The 12152-nt window shown below is 36.3% G+C and overlaps 1 protein-coding gene across 1 annotated transcript in view; it reads left to right on the top strand.

Annotated features, from left to right (window-relative positions):
- trhde.2 (thyrotropin releasing hormone degrading enzyme, tandem duplicate 2) overlaps positions 1-12152 on the top strand; it is a 211446-nt gene that overhangs the window by 148308 nt on the left and 50986 nt on the right. The window lies entirely within an intron of this gene.

Raw genomic sequence — 12152 nt, 5'->3', positions numbered from 1 at the left:
CATCAGTCAACTGACCTCTTCACATTGATTCTGCAAAAGCTCATAGATCGCTGTAGAGAATTTATTGCACAGAGGTCTGTATGTTTGCCGAACGTTGCAATGCTAAATAATGCAAAAATCCCACACATCATCCAAGAATCCTTTGATAGTTTCCTGTGATCAGATTCAATACTGTAGTTCTGTAACTGAAGAGAAGATCAGTTTATGATTAAAAGATTAAAAATTAAGTTATTTAGGAAGAAATACAAATAATAGACCATCTGAAGATTATATGCACAGCTAGACAGCTAAAAACTAGTCTAGCGCCCACAGCATGAAGACCCAGAGGATTTCCTCGCTTATCCATGTGATGTGAATATTTCATTGTTAGCATGTCTTTAGATGTCTGCTTTTAACAAACGTGAAAGAAGAAAACTAGCCACAAACTAGCTTTAAGTCTGGCCAGTTAGCTAAAAACAGCATACTAGCGTGTGCTGATATTTTATTTAGAGTTTTTGTTTTCACCACTGTAAAGTGTAACCCTGTTTGTATGAATCATATTTCATGTCATGTTCACACACACAAGCTATTAAGCGACTATTAGCTGAGCATTTCATTTATTATTAGCGACCCATGCTAACCCATCACTGTCACATCCTGTTTGGCAGCGTCTGCGTTGTCGCAGAAAACTGTGTGTGTCACTGGCGGATAGATTAGTTTAATTCTGTTAGGGTGAGATGAATAATTCAATACTGCCTCTGATCCTCTTTAGAAATCGTCCTTTTGTTTAGGATCAGACACTGTTAGCGGTGCAAGAACTGACTTAAGAATTGAATCTTAATGCCGAACTGTCAGTCAGAGTGTGCAGAGTGAATGTTGAGCTGTTTTGTCATTTAGATGGTAAGAAAAGTTTCTCAAATTGAGAACAAAATCAGTCCAAAAAAACTGAAATTGAAAGACAATCTCAAAACCTCTTGAGCTTATAATATCTAAACTTTGTTTACAACTTTATTGTGCCTTTTTGATTAAATGTGGTTAAAACTCACATCTGTTAGAAATAGTTGAGAAGATAATTCTAGCGAGATTAAAGACTTCACAAAAGCATTTGATTTACTATCTGCAAATAATCAAAGACTTATTTTAGGCCCTGTTTAAACTAATAGATTTTAGATTTAAATCGCATAAGTTTAGCTACAGTTAAGCCTTCAATCAACACTACCCTGGAGTTGTCAAGCTACTCACTGCAAATCCTCACAATGCAAACACATTTTTAAAAAATGAGCTGCATTTTCACACAATGTAAACAACTATTAAAACAACTATTTTCTTACAACATAACGGAAAGGTTTCACAGAGACCCTAAAATGTGATGGACCTGGCTAGTTATGTTATGGTTATTTAGGCCTAATAAGTACTAAAGACAGAGGAATTGGGATAATAAACTGAACAAACTCACCTCTGAAAGATCACCTAAAACTACACTGAGCAATAGGCAGAGCACAGCGGTGTCCGTCATGTTTTTAGGTCCCTTTGAAACATGTTTGTTGTGTTCCGTTCTTTTTGTTTTGTTAGCAATGCAGCTTGTTTTATTAATGTTTGTGGTCTGTGAAAATGCAGAATTTTCAATGTATATGCATTGTGAGTATTTGCAAACTGATGAAGATCTTTTTTATTATGTGCTGGTGTTTTTTGTAATTGGATGTGTTTTCTTTAATTGCAGCACGTTAAGCTCTCTCGGCCACAGTATATTCGACTATCTGATTGGGGCTTTTTCCTCAATATTAAGTAGCCTACACAAAGAACAGTCTTGCATCCTTTACTTGTAAGTTCACACTACGCAAGTTTGATATGGAAAACAAACACGCAAGGACACATCGGGTAAATCTTTAAAGGGAACAGTGTATTTTTTAACATCATTCACATAACTCTGGCTACGCTGTTTTATTAACAAATAAGGGACTGCCTATTTTCATTTTGATATTAGCAACTTAACCGTCATGTAGCTACATATTTATGTAACCGTCATCTTCATAGTATGCATATTTATAACAAAACAGAGCCTATAACACTACTTCCTCCTTTCATTTCCAATGAAAAATATTGAATATTGCTGAATATCAGTTTTAATAATCAACAATGGCCATTATAAAATTATAACATACACTAAGTTTATACATTATTTGAAACTAATGAAAGCAATCAGTCAAATGTGCAGAATCAGTGAGCGTGGTTACATTAATTAATGGGTTAGCCAAAAAATGTTACCTAAGATTAAGTAATAGATTCAAAAGATCAAAGTCGGGGAATATGTCGTTAGATAAAACAAATATCATGTTTAACAAATATAGTGAGATTAGATCTAGCAGTTAAGCCATCTGACATGCGCAGATTTGTCCCACGTGCGCAGCTCTCACCTAGGATTCTGTGCTCAAAGCACCCGCTGACTGCCTGGAGCTCAGATGCACTCTTACGCTGCAGCACATGCCAGAGTGTGTGTGTTTTCAGCGATATAGTGTGGATGGAGAGCTGTTCAGAAATGCGAGGTGAAATGGCAGTGCGGACGTGGATCATTTTCCTTCTAAAACGCAGTTTTAAAATTAAAACGTGTTAGTGTAAACGGGCCCTGAGTGCGGCTAGGCTAACCCTTCACATGAAGTCCTCTGTTGTGCTAAATATGAAACATACAGGTAGAAACCTGTTAGTCGACCTCTTTCCTGAGTTCATTTGTTGAGCGCAGACAAAGGCACCTTCCTGCGAGCGTCTCCTCCTACGTGAACGTGTTTTCTGAGAGCTGCGGTTCTTCTGCAGAGGCGTTCAGAGGCACAGCGGCTGCAAGAATCAATAGCCAAGCTGTGTTGTGAGTAGGGGGCGTCTCTTTCCTGTTTTGCCCCTCAGGCGGGTTTTCATCTGAGTACCAGACAACCTGCCAGAATGCAGGGGGATTTGGCACCTTTGTAAATGCAGTGTAACACCTCACTTGAGGCTTTAAGCCAGCCTAGCAAAATGTGCTGACAGAAACATTGGCAGCAACTAAAGGAAAACAGAGAAGGTCAGTTTGAATGTATTTCACACTCTTTCTGTATGTTTCATGTCCACCGCTGTCTTATTAAAGTTCATAAAGGGTCTGCTTCTGGAGAGGTCCAAACTCCACACAGAAAAGTGCAGAAAATTATATTTATTAAACACTTGTCAACATTGTTCCTGCATTTAGATATTCTGTTGAAGTTGCTCTGTAATCCAGCAAGCAAAGAGCCTCACACTTGATGTGCTAATTGACTTCCTCTTTCAGACACACATTAAAGCAGTCTTTTTCTGGGTTAAAAAGGTTAAACACAACTCGGGCTGCAATAATTCCTTCTTTGCTCTGTTATTTACTACCACATTGAATTAAATCTGACTCATCCTTTGGTCTTTATATTAATGTACTACCACAGAAGCCTATTCTTTACTGAAATAATATTGGATGGATTTGTCATTGGATGGTAAGTGGATTTTGAAATGTTATCATATGTATTTAATGTTGTATATAAAGTGGGGAAATGAATATTGAACACATTGTTTGTTTGTTTGTTTTATGTTTTTTTTTTTTTTTTTTGAGAATAGTATTTCTAAAGGAGTTGTTGACATGGAATTGAAACATATTTTGGTGAAAACCCAAACAATACAAACATAACAATAAAACAAAACAAAAAAATCTGAAAAAAATATATATATATATTTGAATGACACAAGGAGAAAGAAATGAACTACAGTACTGAAATGTATTTAATGCTTTTTTAAAAGTCTTTTACTTTTTCAGTGATTAGTGCACCAACACTGCACTGAGGTGGTTCGTGGCGACCCGAGTTCAATTCCTTTTCTGCTCCTTTCCCGATCGTAAATCTCCACTGTTCTATCAATAAAAGTGAAAACCCCTAAAAGATAATTATAAAAAATAATTCAAGCTTAAACAAGCTTAAAGATGCCTGTCATGTGGAGAATTAAGACACATGAATTGCTCAGGTGTGATTTCTTTCACAGACTTCAACCAAGTGTAAAAATTTGGATGGTTCTGTGGGTCGCATCTGTCAAATCTGATCTTTATTTTGTATTTTCTTTTGGATTCAAGTCAGGCATTTGGCAGGGCCATTCTACAGCTTAATTGTCTCTCTCTGAAACCATTTGAGAGTTTCAGTGTCTCTGTTTTTGGATCAGTGTCTTGCTGAAATGTCCTCCCTGGTTTCATCTTCACCATGTCTTGGACTGAAGCAGCTAATATTCATTTTCAATAAGCAAGGCCAAAGGGTTGCTGAAGAACTACTGAGAGTTTTCAGCTGTCTGGACTTTTACAGCGGTTCTACACGTCCCTTTCTTCATGTGTTCAATAATTTTCCCTGTGTTGTTTCAATTAATTAAAAATAACTTAATTTGTATACTCATTTTGTTCACTTTGCATATATGGATTTCTTTGGTTGTTATCAACATCTGGTTGAAATTTAAAGCCAATAGCACATTTAAAAATATGTTTTCTGAGAAAAATGGTGACGTTTTCAATACTTAATTCCCATCTGGGTCATGTAACCAGTGTAACACCTATAAACCAACACCAAGTTGCTCAAACAAGAAGGAAAAAAACTTCAGTGTCTAGCATTTAGAGTGATGCTTTACCCACACAGCATTCACCAGCTGGCTTCTATTTCAGTCACTCCCTAAACCGTACTCCCATCCGGGTCACGGCACCAATTTAACCCTTCTGGTCTGACGCCCACTCACCCGTTACAAGTGGGGCTCAAGCAGTGATTTCAACGTGAGATGCAAGCAGTCTATCTATAAGAAGACTAAAGACTGCAGCCTCTAGCGTTTGTTGCTAGAGCATCAGGGGAGTGAGGTTTTACCCGCACAGCACTCATCAGCTAGCCTCCATTACACACAGCAACACCAGCTTGTAGGCATAATACTCCTTAGCTTATTAAACTTAGAAAAGTTCAAGTAAATGGTTTTCTCTCATTATACAAGCAAGTTGCATTTATCATTATAAAGTGGCCATGAGTGTAATGATCAGAAATCAAAGGACTGCTTCATCTAAAATCAAAGGACTGTTCAATGCCCAAGATAATTTGCAGATCTCACAAATATTTTCACCAGCACAAAAAATCTGAATCTGTTTCTTCATTAACACCTTTACACTCGGTTCATACCTGGCTTCTGGTGGAATTTACACTGTACAGAATTTGTGCTGAGGTGAGATTATAGAGAATATAAACATCTTATTAGCACTTGAAGACGCAAGTGGATTCTGCCATCGTAGACTATAATAAGGATGAGAAGATACTCTTGTGAATTATTTTATATTGCCCTGCTGAATTTAAGCCTTATAGAGTTGTATAGTCTATAATCTTGCAGGTAAGTGTAGGTGTACCTCAGGCTGGAGTATAACATTCACATTCAGGGTCACAAGTTGACGATCAGACACACTATAAAAAAATTCCATCAAGAAACTGATAATAAAACTATCAAGGACCACTTATATGCTGGCGATCATGCACCTGGTTTAGATACCTCAGTGATCCTTGAAGGGAAATACAGTATTACTATAATAGTACAGAGTGAACAAATCTCAGTTACACTATAGTCAACAGTACAGTATATACATCTATATACAGTGGACATGGAAATTAGAGAACAACCTACACGGTTACTGCTTAGTTTATATAGTAATACTATTCTGAAGCATAGTATTGAAAGCTTATATGAGATATTTAAAAAACACACAAATCCAACTTAGAGGACACTTTTTAATACCTCCCAGTATCTGGCATCAGGGGGTTATTTTCTTAATTAACCGACAAGCCCCATTTTTTTCCAGTTTTCTCTGACTTTGGAAGTTGTGATCTGCTCTAAATGGACTGAAACCCTTAGACAGCAGGCTGTGCAGATGAAGGCCAAGGGGATTATCCTTTTAGCCATATAAATGTTGCTCTTTCCACAGCTGATTCCTATAATATTATATCTTCACAATAGCTGGGTTTCCATTTGAAGTGTGAACCTACAGTGTTTACAGCAGGGGCCTCAAACGGAAATTGGCGGGGGGGGGGGGGGGGGGGTGGGGGCACAACATTCAAGCACAACAAAAAAGTGACCACCTAATGTAACTGATGCACTTAGACATTCTTGCCCTGAGTATCAAAGCTACTTCTTTTTGTCTCTTGTTGTACATATAGAAGGGGTAGTTTAAATTGCTACGAAAATACTACAATTTCATAATTATGTCCCAATTAATTGTTGCTTAACCAAAAGTTTAAAAGACAGCAGTGTTTGGGTAACTTTGTTGACTTTACTGGCAATTGTTCTTCTGAATATCATTCTTTTTGTAAAAAAGTATGTATATATTCATGTTACTTTGACGTGTTCAATTTAAACAGCAGTAACATTTTACTAATCTACATTTTTTTCAAATCTTAATATACATATTAGGAACATCTATTAAGAATATATTTACTGAGACCATTTGAATCAAATATCAGCAAAATAATTATATTTACACCACCAACATAACGTGTAAGCCATGAAGAAGTGTTTGTACAACAAAATACAGGTGGTAAAAAAATTATTATAATCAAATGATCCTTGAATATTTTTGAAAATATAGCTTTTGTAAAAATAGAGTACTTGCGTACATATAATTCAACATTTAAATCTACCCCAGAAAAAAAATCTGCATGTGCGTTACTTTCGACCGCACGCTGAGAGACACCAAATGTAACCCAAACATAGAGAACAGTATTTTAAATCTCCACTAGGTGGGGGATCAAAACCACAAGTGGCTATATGCGACGCAACAACAATAATATTCATTCAAAACTATATGTCAGTTGCGGAAGGATGGGGGGGGGGTACAAATGGTCTGCAGGCTGGCAGTTTGAGACCCCTGGTTTACAGGGTTTGAAGCGGTTACGATTATCATGTCATCGATTAAGTTCAACTAAATATCACAATGCATTGACAATGTTTTCCATACACACTTTTTAATGTTACTTCACAAGAATGGAATTTTGTCTCAAGCATCGTTACGGGCACAGAAAACAATTGGAGCATTTATGGCCTGTTTCCACTGAGTGGTATGGTACAATATTGTTTGACACCCTTTTATGGCTGTTTCCACTTTCAAAAGGTACCAAAAAGAGAACTGTACCATACCACTTTTTGGATACCCTTTCAAAAGGTACCTACCACAACAAAACCGTACCAAAAGGTGGAACAAGTTGCGCAATTTGCTCTATTGGTTTACAGAGATACGTCACTAGCTCGTGCACAAGCCAGAAAAATCATAACAAAGAAAGCGCCATTTTTAAATACACAGCCGAGACATTACATCGTAATAATATATAAACATAATAACAAGCCATAGTCAACCTGAGCCTAAACAAACCTTGTCGTCATCTTAATGAACAGCCACAAAACTAAGAAGAAGAGCAGAACCTACCATGTACTCTGTTGTCAATTACAAGGCCATCTAAGGGGTGAGCGGTTTCACTTTCTCAAGAATGCTCTCATGCGCTTCTATATTTAAAATAATTAACTTCTTGAGCTGATGATAATAACTTGCACATGATTAATGAAATGCTTCTGACATCTGATCCTTTCAGAAATGGACAAACGAGAGTGAATCGTGAAACAAACAAAGGAGAAGCCCGAAAAAAAACAAAGGAGCAAATTATTCTTTCAGCCACCTAAAACATGAACAAGCAGCCATGTTAAACTTGAAGAAATTACTTTCAAACAGAGGTTACATGTGCTGGTGAATATTAAAGATACAGATAAGAGGTTACTTTGGGCTATATGTTGCGTGTTGGTTTTGAAGCCAAATAAGGATTTATGCTGTGTGTAGTTTTTCTAAAATTGGTAACACTGCGGAGACTGTAAGGTTCTGTATGTGTATGTTCATATATATGTTGCATTTATTTATTTATTTATTTATTTATTTATTTATTTATTTATTTATTTATTTATTCATTCATTTATTTATTTATTTTTTTATTTTTTTATTTTATATAATTGCCCTATTACTGATCTGCAGTTATAATCAAATCATGTTCACAAAAAGATTAATGAACATTTATATACAAGTATTTATGATTCCCACTTGCTTTTTAAATAATGTCGAGTGAGCTTTTAAAACACTTATGATTGGCCATTGTGTTCACATGCTCAACAGAAATGGCTGTGATTTTCTCTAATCTAATCACAATACTAATCAGCTGTCTCCATTGTGCTTACCTTGTTTAATGCTGGTTCCTAGATTACCGATATTACAGTCACTCTAGCAAATGCACCTACTTTGCATGAGATATTTTCAATTTTTCAAATGCAGATGAGTACAGGACAATGCTAGGACTCTCATCTGAAATTACTCATCAGTTCAGTTCTGAATAGCCTAATCTTAATCTTAACAGCCTAAATTTAAGAGAATTTGGGCTAAAATCCCAACAGTGACCAAACCTTAGTCAGTAGAAAGAATCAAAAGAATAACCTATGCTGAGGAGCACGTTGTGTGGACAGAGAAATAGTCAAAAGTTTACTTCAGTAATAAAAGCATGTTTAATTAGTCAGTAAAATGTTGAGGAGAATCTATCATGGTTTGAAGAATGAAAATCTGTAGAAAATCCTTGGCCAAAAGTTATGGCTATGAAAACCACTATAATCAATGAACTGTGAAAGAGACTGAAGAAGAGCTGACCAAGAGACTAGCATTGATGTTCTGTGTTTGGATGTGCTGAAGCCATTCAAAGCAAGAACTTCTACATTTCCTACTCATACTTGACTGCTGTAGCCTTCAGAAACTTTAGTTGTAAGCCTCTAGTACTCCCTCGTTTTTCCAGAAGTCTCTGTTTTCACAGATGGTTAGCTTCAACTTGCTCTCTATGGGTAAATACTGTAGTTTTCCTCAATATCAAACATATCCCATAGCCATGCAGCAGAACATGCTCATCTTCTTTTGTCCAGTTTCTCATGTCTCAAAGGTTTCACGATGATTGACTGAAACTCTAACACGAGTCTACACAACACAAATGAACACAACCGCTCAAGCTCCGCACTGCGTCCAACATCCAGGGAAGGTTTCGAAGGAAGACACTTGTATCTTTTCCTCTCTTCAGTGCAGCCGGTATTGGATTAAAGTGTTGGAGGATCTGCAGAATCACACATGTTGAGCCACAAAAGCCCCCAGTGACTCATTATAGACTGCAAAAGCCAGCGCTCCCTAAAGAGAGTCTGAGATATTATCACAGCCGCACAGAGAGACTGAGAGCTCACAACCCATGAGCAAAGAGAGAGACGCAGAAAAACAGTGGATGCTGCTTAATCACAGTGAATTTTAAATGTAGACAGACCACAGCTGTTACTCTTTTACAGTGCTCATATGCAGTTCAAGGCTCAGGCACTGCACCAACTCAGTCATTATTGCAAATTGCCTGAATTTTTAATATTAGGAAAAAATGCTTGCAATCAACCACCAAGAACACCCTAGCAACTCATTGGAACACCTTAGCAACCATACAGTACTCGAACATTGTTGCAGCAAAGAATATACAGCAGGGGTATAAAGGATCCATACAGATAACTACCCACAGTTCACAACGCATATGACCCACGGATTAATAACTTTAACTTAATCCAACATTTATAACAATTGCAGAGAGATCGCCTCCCGCGTCATTCAAATCACGTGTATGAAAGTATTTTGGCTTCCTAGTAAAATATAATGATGAAGAAAATGGTTGTTGTGGGACCAAAGTGCCTTCTTAGGTTATTAATTAAATGTGTTTTCTGTGACTGCTTGTTTTCTGTGAATGCAGTAATGCATTCAGTGTGAAGCTCCTCCCTTTTTCGCTGATCCGAAAAATTGTCTGATCCGTGACTCAAGAAATTTGTGATCTGTTGCACCAGGGGTTCTTAACCTTTTTCCAATTTTTGAAGGCCCACTAGTCTCTCTTAAATAATTTTCTTTTAAATGTTTGTTTAAAATGCTCATATAAACATGTTTTTAATAACAGATATATACAGGGCTTGACATTAACTCAGCATCACCAGCCACAGTGGCTAGTAGTTTTCCAACGTTACTAGCCACTCTGCATTTTCACTAGCCACAATTTTGATGTTGGGAAAATATTTGTATATGCATAAATATGACTTTGACAAGCTAATATTACTTGATTTAGATTTTGTGTTTTGTCCACATGCCTTCTTATTTATTTCACGTTTTGTGTGTCGCGTATGAGCAAATGGGTCATGGCTGTTATACTGGAATTAGTTCTTATTTCACATGACTTTTCAGAACTCAAAATTAAGGATTTACTAAAATTATCTCTGACCACACAAAACAATAATTATTTCTTACCCACAAATTTTAAATGTGTCAAAACAAGCTAAATATAGCAGTATATTATACTTTTTCTTAAAAAAAAAAAAAAAAAAAAAACTAAGAAAAACTTTTACAATTGACTTTTAAAAATAATTATTGTCATGTATCAAATATATGCACAGTAATCTGTCCTGGCTAAAGATCTCTCAGATCACCAGTTAACTACACATAAATGGAGAGTTAATCTTATATCAAAGCAATGTTGTTGTAAAAAAAAATTATAATTAAACCATATAAACAAAAATAATCGTTCCAGGCATGGTTGCTTCAAGCAAGGAAACAGGAGTGCGCACGCGATTTAAACAGTCGCGCGCATCACATCAGCTCTCATTTGGTATTCATCTGCTTTCTTCTGCTCGCGGGAACGCGTTTTTTTTTTTGATAGTTGTGTTGTTTCACGATTCTAAGATCCCATTTGCACGCATGTTGGGTCATTCTTATACTCGAACCCTGCTTTTAAGAAAACCACAATTTAAAAATTATTTTCAACCAGCCAAAGTGGCTATAGTGGGAGTGACTATCTAACCCACCAAAGCTGAAATCTACCCGCATTTGGCAGGTTAGCAGGTGTTAATGTTAAGCCCTGATTATATATAATGTTACATAAAAAACACACACTCACACACAGATTTAAAGAGAACCACAGGTCAGCAGGGACATTGCAAAAGACCAGCAGCTGCTTTAAAATAGACTGACTGAACATGTACTATTAAATATGTACTATTCATAAATATACAGACAAATGTAAAATACAGTAAAACACTCTAAATCTGTTGAAACACGTCAATTCGATGGCAGTTGAGTTTGCAGCTGGATATTATTGGGAGATGTGACAGGAACTGTGAACAGCTCCGCCAGAGCGCATCTGAAGCTCATTTGAAAGTTTATCTTACATTCTATGTCAGAAAAACAATTGCCTTGCTAGATCCTCCTGCATGGGCGTGCGTCCGTTATAAAACAATAATAAGACATTCATTTGGACAACTATTCTGCTATATTAAATAGTTCACACAAAAATACACAAAAAGAGACTTTCACTTTCACTTCACGCATAGTTTGTGAATGAACAGACTTGCGTGTAGTTGCAGACACGATGAGGCTGTTTTAGCACAGAGATTGAAGTAATTAATGTAAGAACAGGTGAAAGTGAATTTCATTGATCATTTTAATATAGCATATTAATAATGAAATCCAAAAATTATAGTATAATATTGAGAGTTATTTTTTCAGGATTGCTGAGGCCTACTAGTGGTTGAGAATCGCTGTGTTTCACCATTACTATATAGAGAAACATTACATATATATTTTTTTCTTTACTGTTGTATAATCACTGGTATAAAAAGGATAGTTCTGATCTTTCATTCTGATTGGTTGTGCCATGTTTGAAAATCATAAAGACAGACACATAAGTAACGAGCCAAAAATATGTTTTATTGGCTTTGTTTAATTTTGTAAGATCATCTGTCGTCCCTAACAAAACACTTTAGCTGTTATAAAATCAGTGTAAACCAGGTTTTTTGGAGATTATTGCTTTATAATACATTCATCCTTGTTGTGTCGTTTTACTTATAATTTATATAAACTTTTTCTATTTAGAGCACGCGAACAATATCTACAAGTGGAGATAACAAACGTTGCATCTTTCCATAAACATAATATGATGCCCACATGTCTCATCTGACACGCATTTATCCATCTGCTACAGAGAACGAAACCTTCATTTGTGTTTTATCTAAAGCTCTGGGCCAGAACACGAAGCCCCTGAGGGATGTAA

This window comes from Danio rerio, chromosome 4 (assembly GCF_049306965.1).
Source record: "Danio rerio strain Tuebingen ecotype United States chromosome 4, GRCz12tu, whole genome shotgun sequence".
Taxonomy (NCBI): domain Eukaryota; kingdom Metazoa; phylum Chordata; class Actinopteri; order Cypriniformes; family Danionidae; genus Danio; species Danio rerio.
Note: the sequence above shows the minus strand (reverse complement) of the source record. Positions and strands in the feature narration are given on the sequence as shown.